Genomic DNA, 15,881 nt, shown 5'->3' on the forward strand with positions numbered 1-15,881 from the left:
GAAAAAAAAGAGTCTCCAAAAAATAATCTCATTTTTGTAAACGTGATCAAAAAACCATGTGTGCAGATGCATCTATAACTCTTATGGATATGGAGAAAAATATTAAGACACATAATACTGATAGTTATGATGAGGGTTATGAGGGAATATAATGCTATTGTTGGCTAGAGGAAGAAGGGAAGCTAAGTAAAAAAAAGAGAAAGGAGTTCACTATAAAATCAAGTTTAAAGTCTCCACACACGTGTACCTACTTTTATCAGAGAGAGAGATTTGTAAACCCTGCCCAACAAGTAAGTTTCTGCAAAACACAGCTTATTTCCTATAGATCTTAAGTGGTAATCCTTTGAAAAACTAAGTCATAAAGGTAAGAATAAATTCACATGTAAATATTATAAATATCTAGCTTTGAGTTGGTTGTAAACATTAAATACTACCTTTAAAACGTATATACACATTTTATGTACAGTAAATGTGCAATATAATTTTTGAAAGAGAAAACACTTAGAAAACCACGTTTAAATGGAAAAAGGTTTTCCAAAGGTTTTCCGATAAGATTGAAAGTACTTAAAAGAGACTATAACATAAATCTAAGAATATCTAGTGTATTATTTTTAGGCACATAAAAGATCTACATGAAGAAAATAAACTGAAGCAGAATACACTAGCATGGCCCTTCCTTTGGGCTTAACTGTGCTGCATTTTCCCCAATCTGCCTATACGTTGGGACAAAGCCCATGTTCTATTTATCTTAGTATTCTCAGCACCTAACATAAGCCCTGCTATGTGCTAAGTGATGAAGCATCTCCCTAATTTCCTTCAGAGTATGGATGCATTCCAACTGCACAGTCTCTTCTAGGATTAATTGGGTTGATCTCTCTAAGCTGTTATATTTGGGGTTTTATATACCCCCTTAAAGTATGTTTTGGAAGGAGATAAGAATTCATCCAATAATATTCACTGAGCAGCACCTCTTTTGTGCAATGTGGACTTTCAAAATGTTGGCTTATTAAGACTAAATGAAAGTTAGGAAGACAGCAGTGGAATGAAATGGGAACAAATTATTTTACTGGTGTTGGAAATCAAGGTTCTAGTTTTGACTTGGCTACCTTCTAGCTATTTTACCTTCACTGTGTCCAATCTACATTATAGGATTGTCAGGATGAAACTAAAACCACTCTGTAAACCACCAAGCACTAAGAAATTCTTTTTTTGCTGGCCCCTACTTCTCAAGAATTCTAAACTGTCTTAATTACAAAGCTACTTATACATAAAACACAACTGCTTCAGCCTGGAGCCTTGGTAGAGTCCCAATATACTCAACAGAAAGTTCAGTGTACAATAAAAATACCGTCAATGCTCTTTATAGACTCATTAAGAGTTCATTTCTTTCTTATTATACAGTCTCTCAAAATGAAGTATCTCGTGTGTTTGCTTAAGTGTCCTGTATTTATACCTACAGCAGAAAAGCTAATGCACATTCCAGAGGATATCACTCTTTAAATATTCAACCACTCTACTGTAAAGTTCCTTTCTAAATATCCCTTCAACTGACTCTGACCTTCTGTAAAACTGATCGATTTTCAAGTTTTCCCTTCCATTGTTCTTACACAGAAAAAAAAGATTTTATTCCTATATGTAAAGGCTTTTGGTCAAGGCTAAAATTCCCAACATTTATAAATAAAACATATATCAAACCTCTTCAGCAATATGCAAAACTTTTATTAGATAACTTCATATAAAGTGTACTTTTAAATTTTTATTAATCAACCACCATTATTTTTGTTTATCCAAATAAACCTTCTCTAAATTCACTGTAACACTGTGTGCCCTACTAGCCAAGCATATGCCGGGATCTATTTTTGGAAAAGAAAATTTTCTGGTGATACAGCAAATGACAGAAGTTCACCAAAACACCATAAAGCCATCAGCTCTAAAAGATAACAGAAAAAGAGGTGTGAAATCACCGCAGATGCCAAAATAGCTGTTTTTAATTTGCTCTCTTCCACTTGCAGGTTTGCTGTTTCTTTTCTATAAAACGTAAAACTTTTTCCATGAAGGATTTGTGCCACCTATCCACTTTCAAACCTTGAAACCTTTGATTTCCCAGCTAGGAGCAATTTTTCTCCCCTGCCTTTTGTTTAAGCAACTTATAGCACTTGATCCATGTATCACAAATTACTTTGAATTATAATTTTCTACAGAAGTCTTACTTCTCCTACTTGATTTTCAGCTCATTGGTGATGTCCTACCCATTTTCATATATAATTCCAGATACATGGTAGGAGCTAAATAAGCATAAGTCCAATGAGAAAGTAAGGCATTTTTTATACAGATAATATGTTTTTTATTAATTTTATTATGCCTCTGACTTTAATAGCTTTATCAAACAGAATGCATACTGGTCAGAATTTATTGGTCTACTATTAACATTATGGAACATCCTGTAGCAGTTGCCGCCTAAAATAATTTTTTGGATTAAGTCTCTTAAACACAGAATTGGCTTCTACACTGAAGTAAATATTCTAGTAAAGGTATTCTAGTAAATGTGTATCAATATAATCTACAAATAAAACAGCCTCTAAAGACAATATTTATTTGTACAATCTCCCATTCTTTTGCTCTAATTCTCTACAATAAAATTAATTGGAATAGCATATTTAATGCTGAAGGGAGGTAAGAGTAACACAGAGGACAGTTCAAAGGTTTTCCAGTCTTCAAATCTTTGCTTTAAAGCTAACTGGTTATTGATAATGATGGCATTACTGTGTGAAAATCAGTTTCCACATCTATTAAATAGAAACCATAATATCATACACATGTACTCAATGAATATTTAATAAAGGAAGGGAGGAAGGAATCTCATGTTTCTAATATATAATGCACTCCAAAAAACTTGTACAAAACTCAAATATGTGTAAGTCAAGGGACTAGACTTACATTTCAAAGGACACCCATTCCCAGAGACAAAGGAATATTACAAAATCTGTAATTATACACAATCTATTAGTGTCATTAAAAACAGATGTATAGCATTTTGTATGTTCTGTCATCTTATTATTTTTTTACAATTCATTAGCTTACCTCCGCTAAGCACTTTCAATAAAGATTTACCAATTTTCAGCACACCTAATGATTTCTTTGTCTCAACTGGATAATAAGCCCTGTTTCTCAAAACCAGAATCAAGATTTTCATTTTCCCCTTTTTCTACTCAGTTTGTTAATGAAAGGCATAAAAACAGTAAAATTCACAAATAATTTTCGAAATTATTATCAAAAATGGCAAAATCAGGGCGGGGGGAGGGGAAAGACTGTTACGTGGCCCCATCTTACAAGAGTTTAAAAAAATTCATTCATTCATGAACTGATGATATTCGTAAGTCAAAATCCAGTGTACAAAAAGGTACTTCAGCGGTCTCCACATAGAGTATTCAAAGTGTCAATTATTTGAAAGTCAACTAGGCATGCCTGTTTACTAAACAGTACATATTAAATAACCTAAGGGACTTTCCTGGCAGTCCAGTGGTTAAGACTTCGCCTTCCAATGCAAGGGGTGTGGGTTCGATCCCTGGTCAGGGAGCTAAGATCCCACATGCCTCTCAGCCAAAACACCAAAAACATAAACCCGAAGCAACACTGTAACAAATTCAATAAAGACTTAAAAAAATGGTCCACGTCCACAAAACATCTTTACCGTAAATAAATAAATAAGCTAAGAAATGAAAAGCACAGTGCCTAATTTCTGTATTATAGTAGCTGCACAATAAAGAGTAGTTGTTTTGTTGCTGCTATTCATTCTCAGTGGCTGCTTTTAAGAGGCCATCAATATACTAGAAGAGGGCTTCCCTGGTGGCGCAGTGGTTGAGAATCTGCCTGCTAGTGCAGGGGACACAGGTTTGAGCCCTGGTCTGGGAGGATCCCACATGCCACGGTGCAACTGGGCCCGTGGGCCACAACTGCTGAGCCTGCGCGTCTGGAGCCTGTGCTCCGCAACAAGAGGGGCCGCGATGGTGAGAGGCCGCGCACCACGATGAAGAGTGGCCCCCACTTGCCACAACTAGAGAAAGCCCTCACACACAAATGAAGACCCAACACAGCAAAAATAAATAAATAAATGAACTCCTACCCCCAACATCTTAAAAAAAAAAAAATACTAGAAGAGATGAAAGTTTTTTTCTTCCAGTTTTATTGTGATATAATTGATATATAGCACTGTGTAAGTTTAAAGTATAACATACACCATGAAATGATTACCACAGTAAATTTAGTAAACGTCCAACATCTCATATAGATACAAAAACATAAGACAAAGAAATTTTTTCCTTGTGATGAAAACTCTTAGGATTTACTCTCTTAACTTTCCTATATAACATACCGCAGTATTAATTATATTTATCATGTTGTATGTTACATCCCTAGTACTTATTTATCTTATAACTGGAAGTTTGTACCTTTTGAGCAGACTAATATTTACTGAGCACTAAGTATGTACAAGGTTCTATATACTGGATGCTTTGCAGGCATTACCACAATTCTGATCCTCAAAAACATTCTGCAATGGTGACATTATATGTTCTTGCTTTTGTTTTTATTTACCAATGAGTAAACTAAGACTTGCAGAAGCAACTTGCCCAGTTAGACGGCTAAAAACTGGGTAGTTTAAGGTTTCAAATCCAGTAGTATTTAACTCCACTGCAAGGCTTCATTTGGCAAGGAGAAAAAATTTTTCAGGAAAATGTAGTGAATTGTGGAATGATTAATAGACATGAATATACTGACTAGAAATGAAAAGGCAAGGGGAAATGACCATGATATTTGGCACTTAGCTACTGAAAGGACAGTCATATGGACTGTACTCCTCAATTTGTTCCTTCATTAAGTATTTTAGCACTATATGATCAGCCACTATGTTAGAAGCCATGAAAGTAACTATGAAGAAGATTCATTTCCTGCTCTCAAGGGGCTTATTATTGGGAAGGGACAAGACAAATCAACAAGCAATTACACCAGAAGGAACATCGTGTGTTATGGGGCCATAGATTACAGACTGGAACCTGGTGTATTCTTCAAGCAAGGGATGATAAATAAGAGTCCCACAGAAAGTGATGTTTACAGTGATAGTTGTAACATGAACAGGAGGTAGGCAAGGTGTATGTGTGACACGGAAAGAGTTATATTGATGAGCTAGTTTGAGTCTGTTTCTTTGCTACTGCAAGCATAGCAGTGTGCAGAGTGTGAAAAAAAATTGTTTCTTAACTGGAGGAAATGTAGCTGGGGAGAAATTATGTAAAGTATTATTGTTCTTAATTTTCTCAAAAATGTGTGTGTGTTTAAAAAATGTACATGGCCGGAAACGTGTGCATATAAAAAAATGTGTGCAATAAATTTTCAAATACCCATTTAAGATCCCCATCATCTACCTTCCTTTATTGTTCACACGTTGTACTGCAACAACATCTGAGTCTAACCAAGAGACTAAACCATAAATCAGACAGAACTTAATCAACAGAATCTTGGCTTAACTAGGGATTTGAAGTTCAATAGGCTGTTCTAAATTATAGTACAACAGCACAAATTTAATGATTCCATAAAAAAAAAACATTAAGGGCATTTTCAATGACCAGTCGATAGAGGTTTCAGTTGACTCACTGAAGAAGTAGCCTGGAGGTTTATAATCTCTAAATAATCCTTGCTGATCTTTATTTTCTATTTTCTATAAATGATCATGGAAACTGTATTGTCATGTATTTTCCTTTGGAAAAGCTCAGATACTTCACCTGCATTATATAAATGTTAACAGTCAGTAACTTTTATACCAGCTACATAAAAACTTTTTAAGAGTGACTTGATCTCAAGGTCATAGAGCAAATCTCTGGTGAGACAGGAATGGAATTCATGACCTTTGACTGCCAGGAGTTTTCTACCCACACTCGGAAATTCCTTCTCCATAAGCGTAATTTATATGCTCACTTTGAGAGGCTGGAAAGTTCATGCCTTTTAGGGCAGGGGGTGGGGGGACGGGGAGGTAGTGGTTTTCCTGTCAAATCAGTTGACACACCAGTGCTTTACAGTTTTACAAAGTGATTTTTACCTACATTATTTCTTCTTACCCTCACCACAGCCCTGTAAACTGCATATGATTTTTCCCATTTTAAAGACTCAGAGGCGTTAAGAAATTTAACAAAGGTCATCCAGAGTTGGTAAGCAAGAGAACCAGGCTCAAACTACAACATCTCTGCTTAAATCAGTCCTGATTCCAGGATGTATAATCTTAGCAGACACCCGATTATGAAATGAATGAAGGTTTTCTTTACAGTTATTTATTTCATTTTTTACAATCATTTACCTTGGTTGTCATGTAAGTCTGTTGGTTTGTTTTCTTTGGGGCAGGGCTGTTTTCATGTTTTAAGTCTGCTTGTTAAACTAAAGTGAAAATAGTATTTTAAACATAGAATTTGAAAAAACAAACTCGGCTTGTTCTTCTCCTCTTTTATGCAAGTGGGAAGGGGGCTTTTTACCATAATTCGTGGTCATAACGTACATGGTTTATGTATGGGGTATGTACCTATACAGGTAGAGAATATAAAAACTCACATTCATAAATATAAATACTATGTATGTACACATATATATGTACATACCTAAAATAGTGGCTATATTTTTATATATGGTATATACATACACATCATGCCAGCAATTATTGTGAAAAGCCATATATACTGTTAAGCACGGTGAATGTAGCACATGAAACACAATTCCTGGCTGTGGAGGCCAACAAGTTGTGATAGTGGCAGCTTCTATGGCCTCTGATGGGGGTGGGAAAACTACCCCAAAGCTCTGTAGTTTTTCCCCTCGTCTTCCACGCCGGAATACAGCAGCAAGGGCTTTCTGCTACTGCATCTGTACCTAAAAAGCAACACTGTTTGGACCAGTCCAATTACTATGCTTTTAGTAAAATTTCAAAAATATATACCATTAAATTAGCCACAAAATAAAAGTATGACTTTGAGTTGGAAAAAAAGACAGGAGGAAAGCCCATCCCAGAGCAGAATTCTTTGAGTGAATATCCTGTAATCTACTGCCAGACCAAAACAAATTTTCATTGGAGCAGCAGGACTACTCAAGTAGCCACTTTTATGACAATAAACACCCCAAAGCGAAAAATCCTTTTGTAACATAATTACTGAGAACATATAGAGAAAGTAACCATTTAATCCACAGCATGTGTTCCCTACCGCAAGAACTCAAAAGCTGACATCGGATGGGGTGTCCCTGCTCTATGGCCTGACAATGAACTCTGGCCAGCTGAAGTCAGACAGTTCTCTGCAAGGGCCTGGGATCTAGAAACCAAGCAGGTCTCACAGAGCCGAAGGCTGCTGCCCTTCTGGGCACGGGGGAGGGCCATCTGGTTACCTGCCTTTTGATTTGGGGACCCCTGGTTGCGGTGGATGACTTAAGGCTGTGGTTATAGGGTGTTGCCAGGGATTTAATCTTACTATTTTCACCCTTACATTTTGTCCATACGTAAGACTGAAAGGCGTGCATAATGTGTAGCCTGAAAAAATAAATAAACGTGAATTTTAAAATGGAAAATAAACGAACACTGGGCAAAAATACAGACATTTCCACTCCAGTACCACGTGGTATTTTCAAAATGTAAATGACAAAGGTGAGCCACTGCCATCTATTTTAGGAGTTATTTACAAAAATGAAAGTTGTTTTCTAAGAGAAAAAGATAACCATGGCGTTGATTCTGAATAAAACTCTTTGGAGATTTTTAGCTCTTGTTCATTAATCAACATGGACGCACAAGCGAGGAAACTTATTTATCCAAAAAAGAATAACTTTTCAAATAACTTTGTGCCACTTCTAGTTTTGCAGAATACAAACTTCTTTGTATTAATACACAGATCATCTACAGCTAGATTTATGAAGTTGACACTAAGAGGACTGTTACTCTCACAATATAAAGAAAACAAACCATTTGACGCCCCAAATTTAATGTGATTAGTCTCATATTAATTCGCAGAAATATGAAATTCCACACTTTCCATTTTGTACCATGATGAAAATATCCAAGACGTTTATATGTTCAACTAGTTAACAACATCACCTCACTGGTCAAGTTACTCAATACTCTAGATTAACCAATCCTGGCTTGAGTTCAAAATGCTCTCATATGGGCTTAGAGGCCTAAGCACTTATGCCATCTTTATGGGGATAGAAAACACACCTATATTTAAGAACAAATTATTTCATTACGTTGATAGCAGCCTGCTTCATGATATGACATCTAAAACTCACTCTGAGTCTGCTGAAGTGCATGTTTACCTTTCCCAGGAGGCCGGAAAGTAATCCCCAAGGAACATAGATTTTTTTTAAAACGACCAGAACACTAACGCTATTACATGCCTGATGGGTGCTCTTCGGAATGACTGTCAAGCATCCTGATTTGTTTTTCCCTTGGTCTGGGGAGAGAGAGCGCACCAGTGTTTGCAGTCCCTCCCTTTCTGTACACACATAGGCTGCAGCTGTAGTAAACAAGCGCCAGCCAAGAGTTGCTGCTAAGGTCAAGGTCTCAAATGCTATACCAGGACCAATTTTCTCCCAAATGACATTCAGTTGTGGAAAAGGAATTTTCTGGAGGAAAAAAAATACTAAGGGCCCATTAGCGCAACCATTTTCATTCAGTAAATAGTAATTCAACGCATTCCAAAATAAAGTTTAGCTGACAGAAGTTTCTTTTAAATATGCATTACTAAGCAATAGATAAATAACTGAAGCACTTCAAAAAACAGAAACCCCTCAAGGATGTTTCTTTACCTCACACAGCTATAGCAGTTTTAGTACATAAGTGATTAAAATTTTATGTGAAAACATCCCAACTTTTACCAGCGCAAGTATATTTCATAATAGTTATGAATTAGAAGGTAAAAATAACAAACCTCTTCCCTAACTACATTACAAATTTCTGTCAATTCTTGTATGTTCAAAACCCTCTCTCCCCAACTCGGACTCTAATTGACCAGGCTGCAGCCATAAAGATGTAACTTATGCAACCGAATGTTTGTCCTTCAACCTATTTCTAAGCTTCTAAAGTTAAACATTTTCTAGTCTAAAAGTATACCCCTTTATCACAACCAATTTCTATGTGGTTTTCAAAAATGTAAACAACATCTGAATGAGGTCTGCAAATAGCACAACCAGGCTTTTTTTTTTTTAAGGTGAGGGGTCACTGTTTTTACTGAATGCCAATTCCAAAGAGCATTTCTTAGAAGATGGAATACACTCACCCTTCAAAGTGACCACCCCTATTCCCCATCACAAGCTGCTGCCCGTTAAAAGCCACCAAATTTATTTCAAAGCGTTAACTTATCTAAACAACTCTATCCTCCAGTAAGAAAAGGGCATGAAGGCGTCTAGGTGGATTTGCAGAATGACGTGCGTTGATTGGCAGATGTCTACCGAAGCCACTAGATGCACACGCACTAAACGTAAATAGAGCTGCTCCTCTCCCTGGTGTTACAGGGAAACAGAGAATATTAAAGCTGATTTAAAATAAAATATTCGAGTGCTCGTCTGAGGAGGATTCTATTAGCCAGTGGAATTGCTTAAAACAATCCATACAGCACGACACTTAAACCATCTGTACAGTTAAATTAGAGAGCCGACAATACTAACCACACAAACTGTTTATCCAGATTACACATTCCGTTGTACTAATACTCTTTAACTCAACACAGTCAGCTTTTATCAGCTGAATAAAGGCTGTTACTATTAAAGTATGCAAAACTGGAAGCGCAGGGTGAAGGGGGTTGGGAAGCTGCAGGGCATATAACAAAGGAATTGGTACTTTTTCCAAGCATTTGCCTCAAATGCACTTCGAAACAGAACTGTTGAGTGCACCCCACCCTTTTCCCCAAAGATAAAAGTTTTCAAAGTTCTAATAGGCAGTTCTCTACCCAACAAAAGCAGGATTGATTCTCCCCGTAGGGAAGCATCTAACGCGAACACCAACTAATGTCGCGGAGGTCAAGTCCGAGTCCTCGGAGCGAGCCTCTTAAGGCAAGAAGTGGCTCCCAGGCCGTCTCCGCGGGCTTCCCGGCCCGGGTGGCCCTGCAAAGTTGCCCATTGTCAACTCTGGTCAGGCCCCCCGTAATTGAAAATAACAGCCACGGGCCAGCCCCTGGCTACTTCCATGGACCAGGCACTGTAGCAAGTGACAGTTACACATCATTACGACCAGAGACAATAATGAATGTAGCACCAGGACCACTCACTATTCATGCCAGCAGTGTCATCTCCGCCTTAACCCCTTCCCCTCCGCTCTCTCCAGTGCACACCCAAGCCCACAAGGCCCGGTGCGGCAGCTCTTCACCCAACTCGCTCTCTTCCTGGGGGCACACTACTTCCACAAGCTCCCCCCCCCAATTCAGCCCTGGTGTTTTATTTCTCATCCTTGGCAACTGTCAGGCAAGCACTGCAACCAACAATTCCACAAGGGGTAGAAAAACATTTGCTTAATTCACGCTACTTGATAAGTTCTTTTTTAAAAAAATTGCGAGGCGGGGGTGGGGGGGGAGAAACCTTCTTTCTTCTCCACGAATCCAACCGACGCTACTTGCTCTGCAGTAGCATCGCCCTCCCTCGGCCCCCTCCCGCTTCCCAACACTTTCCCCCTTTACGAACACAGACCAACCAAAATGATTTAACTTGAGCAGATGACAGAAGGAAAATAAAACATGTTAAGAGAATACGGTCTGATCTGGGATGGCACAAAAAAAAAAAAAAGAGGAGGGGGTTGTTTATTTTGATAAGAAACGGAATCGGCACAGACCTGAACAGAAGCTGCAGAGCAGGAGAAATTGTTTTCTTTCCCTCACACAGAGTCCCCCTCTCTCTCTCCCTTTCTCTCTCGCTCTCACACGCGCGCGCGCGCACACTCACACACACACACACACACACACACACGGCGTCACCCGCGCACACTCACACGCACACTCGCACACGCACACGCACGGGCAGAGCCTCTCAGCTGCTCTCTGCAGTTCTCAGGAAATGAATGGGGGGCAACCCAGGGAACTGTTGTACTTGCAAATGACTTACCCGGATCACATGATGCGCTAAATGTAGGGTGGGCCGGTGGGTGGAGGCTGCCGAGACGCGAGCCCGGGTCTAGCGGGGGGAGCCTCGCCAGGCCCGCATCGAATTACCCCGGGGCCCAGCCGAGGGGGTTGCAAGACGCCGCTTCTCCTCCCTTGCAGCCCGCAGCTCAGGAAACCGGAGAGGCGCGGAGGGGGGGGAGGGTTGGGGGGAGCGGGGGGGAGGTGAAAACACCAAACCCCCAAACAAAAGAGCTCCGGGTCCTCCTCCCCCGAAACAAAGCCCCGCCGCTGCGGGCGAGCCCCGGGGTGGGGCTGAGGGCGGGGGCGGCGGCGGGGAGGGGCTCGCTCAGCAGGCGCTAAGTCGCTTTATTGCCATAAAATGGGGCCCCCGAGCCGCTCCGCCCGAGGATTAGGAGGCGGGCTCTGAGTGTGATGGTTGAAATCCCCTGTGGGAAACTAACCCCTCCCCGCTCGCAGAGGTAGAAGGCAACACCCACTGCCCGGCCCTCGCCTCGGCGCCCGGGCCGCCGGCTGGGGGGTGGGTCCGCGGAACCTCCACCCCGCCCCACCCCTGCCCCCGCCCCCGGCCGCGGCGGAGCCTCCCGATCACCTGCACCACCTTGCTGCGGCACCCAAAATAACCTACACATGGCCAACGCCGCTTTGGGAGCCGCGGGGCGAGGGGTGCCCGCGGGCCTCGCGGCGGGAGGAACCCCCGATTTCAACTCGTCTGGGGAGGACTCGCGCGGAGCCGCGAGAAAGTCCCCTCTTTTGTGTCAGCGCGCTAGGCAGCCTTAGGAAGGGAATTCGGAGACAAATAAAGCGCGGAGCCCGCTCGGCCCACAGCCCCCGCCGCTCCTCTCCCCTTCCCTCCCGGCCGGGTGAAAGCGTGCAGGGAGGGGGCCGGGGGCCCGAGCCGTCCCCGCGGCTCACCCACCAGCTAACTTGGAAAGGTGTGGGCGGAGCCGGCTCCAGCGGCCGGCGGAGGCTGCGGGACCGCTCGCGGGGACCGCCCCCGGACGCCGGGCATCGCCCGCGCCGGGCAACAATGGGGTCCCGGCCCGGGCAGGCGGTTCCCTGCGCGCGGGGCTGCGCGCGAGGCTGGGCTGGGCGGAGGGCCGCACGCGGAAGGCGGGGGAAGCATTGTTTGGGTTCTGGAGCGACGCAAGTTGCGGGCTAGGCGGGGGCGCCCTCCCTCCCAGCGGTTCACCTTGGCGGGATGAATGGGGGCGAGGCGGAACCGCGCGGCCGGCTCGGGAGCCCGGGGAGAAGGGGCGTCCGCCCTCGCTCGGAATTTAGGCAGGCGGGCGGACTTGCGGGCGGGAGGAGCAGGAAGCAGGAGCTGCAGACCCGGAGCGAGGAGCGGCGGGAGAGGGGAGTCCAGCACACCCCCACCCCGCCCTGCGCCCCGAGATGCGGGCAGCCAGGAGCCGCGTCCTTCACGCCCTTCCCGGGGGCCCCTCCCTCCCCGCTTCCGCGCCCGGGGGAGCGGATCGGCGCGACTCTGGGGCGGGAGGGGGAGGAGGCAGCCCGTGCGGCCCGGCGTTCCCGCGGTGGCCCCTAGGGCGCGGGGTCAGCGCGGCGCTGGAGGGTCCGCGCGGGCGGAAGCCGGCGCGCGGGGCTGGGAGCTGGCGGGCCGGGCGCGGCCGGCCGAGGTGGCGATTGCGTGCGCCACTTTCTTGCAAAGCTGCGTGAGCGCGCTGGGGCGCCCAGGCCGCCGAGGCCGCCGGACACCCCGGCGCGGCGCTCCTGAGCCCGCCCCGCGTGGGAAACCGCCCCGGTCGTGGGAAGGCAGCGAAGGGGAAGTTTACATTAAGGGAAGAAAGATTCGCAAGTGTGGCACGAAGTAGGGTGGGAAGAAAAAGGAGGCAGAGGCCGAGAAACAGGAAATGAGAGTGAAGGGACGAGTTCTAGCCAGGAAAAGCCATGTTCTACATTTTCTGTGGCATTTTCCAAACACTTCTAGAGGCCCGGTGTGTGTTATTAATGAAAACAAAGGCAGTGCACTGCCTGGTGTGCTCTCTACCTCCTGCCACATTCTGTAGGTGAGGAAGATCGGCAAGGTGGTCCAGACCGGAGCAGGATTCCACAGCCCACTTCTGGTCCTGACGGGATGAATCACTGGGCCTGCGCCTGAGAAATCAGGATTAAGAGGAGGGGTCTGTCCTGGTGTTAGGGTGTCGAAGAACAAATAAGTGAAGGTGGCCAAAAATTGTGCCCCACTCCTTAAGCGAAGTATCCTTAGACTAGGAAAGCAGCGCGAGCGGGAAGGCGATGGAAGCCCACATCCGAAGACGTGGGTGCGGCAAGGGAATCAGGAAGCCCAAAGGAAGATGGAAACTGGGGGCTGAGGGGCCCTCCTTGGGGTGGGGACTCTTCCGGAGAAAGCAGCCCCGAACCCCACCCCCTGGCCTGATCCTGGGCGCCGGGTAAACAGCCCTTTACATTCCTCTACATCTGGATAAAAACAACATGAAAAGACAAGTTTGAAAAACCGTAGAACATCAACAGATGCACAGCCTTTAAATGAAAAACTTGCCTCTACTGGAAACACTGTAAAGTTTTCCTCTAGGTGGGGCAGGGAGTGAAAGAAGTGAGTTTAACTGCAAGAGTGGAAGGATGCTATAAGACATTATGTCATCGTGGCAGTTCTTGTACTAACAGCTCTTTCTCGAAGAGAGCTGAGTGGCGGACTTACCATAAATATATTCTAGAGCAAGTGATTATGCACGTGGAAACGTATTCCAGACTGCACTTCCTTCCTATGGCTCCAGCCATGAGCATGTTAATAGAATGATGAAAGATAGATAACAAAGTACGGGGCTTCCTTCGTGGCTCAGTGGTTAAGTATCCGCCTGCCAATGAAGGGAACAGGGGTTCAAGTCCTGGTCCGGGAAGATCCCACGTGCCGCGGAGCAAGTAACCCCGTGTGCCACAACTACTGAGCCTGTGCTCTAGAGCCTGGGAGCCACAACTACTGAGCCCACTCGCCTAGAGCCCCTGCTCCACAGCAAGAGAAGCCACCACGATGAGAAGCCCGCGCACCGACACAGAGTAGCCCCGCTCACTGCAACTAGAGAAAGCCTGCATGCAGCAATGAAGACGCAACGCAGCCAAAAATAAATAAAATAAATTTATTTAAAAGAAAAAAAGAAAACAAAGTACAAGAATCCATTCCAGAGGGTTAACGAATATAGAGATAGGTCAAGGTTAATATCTAGAAACTGTATAGTGTGGTTAGAAGAGAGAAGTATATCAAGTATTAGAAAAAAAATACTAGCAAATTTTGTTAAATTGTTGACATAAGAAAGAATAGAAATGTTAAATTAAGGCAACTCCCCAGATAGAAACAGGAAAAGGTTTAAGAGAGAGAATCACTTCATTGTGTGAGCTGGGGATGGATATGGAAGTGCAAAAACAGTAAGAAAATAAAGAAGCAAGGTATTATTGGCACTTAGGATACTGGAGACAATTGTATGTGAGTGTGTGTCTGTGTACAGGCATACATTTCCAATTCAGTTTGTATAATTCTATCTCTGCATAGAACTTGGATTTAAACAGTAGGGTGTGAACAGCTGGGAGGAGGTAGGAAAAAAGTCTACATACCCTGGCAAAAGTATGTGCACATCCTTTATGTTTAGTCCTTTCTCTTCTACTTCCATGTGTATGCAGGGATGTGAAAAAGCAGAAAATCTAAAGATGGCAAAGTTATTTTACCAAGAATGCATAATTCTGTCTGCATAAAAGAATGTGTTGAAATTACAGAATCATAAAATTTCAGTGTTGAAAGTATCTGTCAAATCCAATTCTATATGATACTATAGTTCTGTTTCAAAGCAAGATGATTTGGGTCAAAGATAATGACCTGTTTTCCTAAGTTTATATACTTCATTTATTTAGTCTTTATTATTGCAAATACCAGAAGAATGAATTAAAGAGGATGTAGGTTTGTATTCTGACATTCTTATACACATAAACAGTACACACGTTGGATTTCTTTTCCCTAACATATTGGCCAGAAAGAAAAAAAAAAAAAAATACACATGCACCATCGAAGCAAATAATATACCTAATTCAATGTAAATACACAGCTAAATTTACAACTAGAGATGTTAAGTTGTTAATGTAAATGTTACCTACCCAGAAATTTTTTGCCAGATCTTCTTATACTTTACCAGTTGTGATACTCTTTGAAAAATTAATGTCAGTGACAGGAACTCTTTTACAGTATTAAGAGTATTACCTGTCCCATAGCCTGATTTCTCTAAGGTAAAGACTCTCTTCAATATCTATGTACATGTAAAGTTCTTAAGCCTTTGGCTGCATGATGCCAAAGATTGCATGGATGATTTAACACTAGTATAATTTGGCGGGGGTCGGGGGGGCGATGAAGTCCATTTTCAAAAGTAAAAGCTGTGTTGAAAGACTAGAACTGACTAGAAGTGAAAATGAAAGGTGATTCCCGGGGCTTTAAATAAATTAAAAAATATAACCTTGATTTTTCCTAGGGCCTGAAGTGAATATGTGCTATTAGGTTTTCAATGCCTGGTTGTTTTTTTTTTTTCCCTTGTGTCATATTTTGGCAATAATGTGCAGCAAAGGGAGATTTTCCTGTATGAGAAAGGCATCTAAAAGCCTTACTACAAATGCAAACAGCTGGTGATATTATGTGATTACATGCAACATCTTTTGATTTGAGTGAGGCGGTATCTAGAACTTAGGGGAAAACGACATTTCATAACTTTGTTTTGTTGTAGTCAATACAGTTTTTGGTCCTTC

The 15,881-nt window shown here is 42.8% G+C and overlaps 1 protein-coding gene across 3 annotated transcripts in view; it reads right to left on the reverse strand.

Annotated features, from left to right (window-relative positions):
• The window catches only part of KLF12 (KLF transcription factor 12), a 580,319-nt gene that overhangs the window by 437,263 nt on the left and 127,175 nt on the right, over positions 1-15,881 (reverse strand). Inside the window, exon 1 of one of the 3 annotated variants that reach the window (XM_030838658.2) lies at positions 11,104-11,361. The exons of 1 other annotated variant lie outside the window; for it this stretch is intronic. The gene's annotated coding sequence lies outside the window, so the exon portion shown is untranslated. Of the gene's footprint in view, positions 1-10,834; positions 10,965-11,103; positions 11,362-15,881 lie in introns of those variants that run through there. One more of the 3 variants, XM_030838660.2, reaches the window with a different exon arrangement.

This window comes from Globicephala melas, chromosome 18 (genome assembly GCF_963455315.2).
Source record: "Globicephala melas chromosome 18, mGloMel1.2, whole genome shotgun sequence".
In the NCBI taxonomy this organism is placed as follows: domain Eukaryota; kingdom Metazoa; phylum Chordata; class Mammalia; order Artiodactyla; family Delphinidae; genus Globicephala; species Globicephala melas.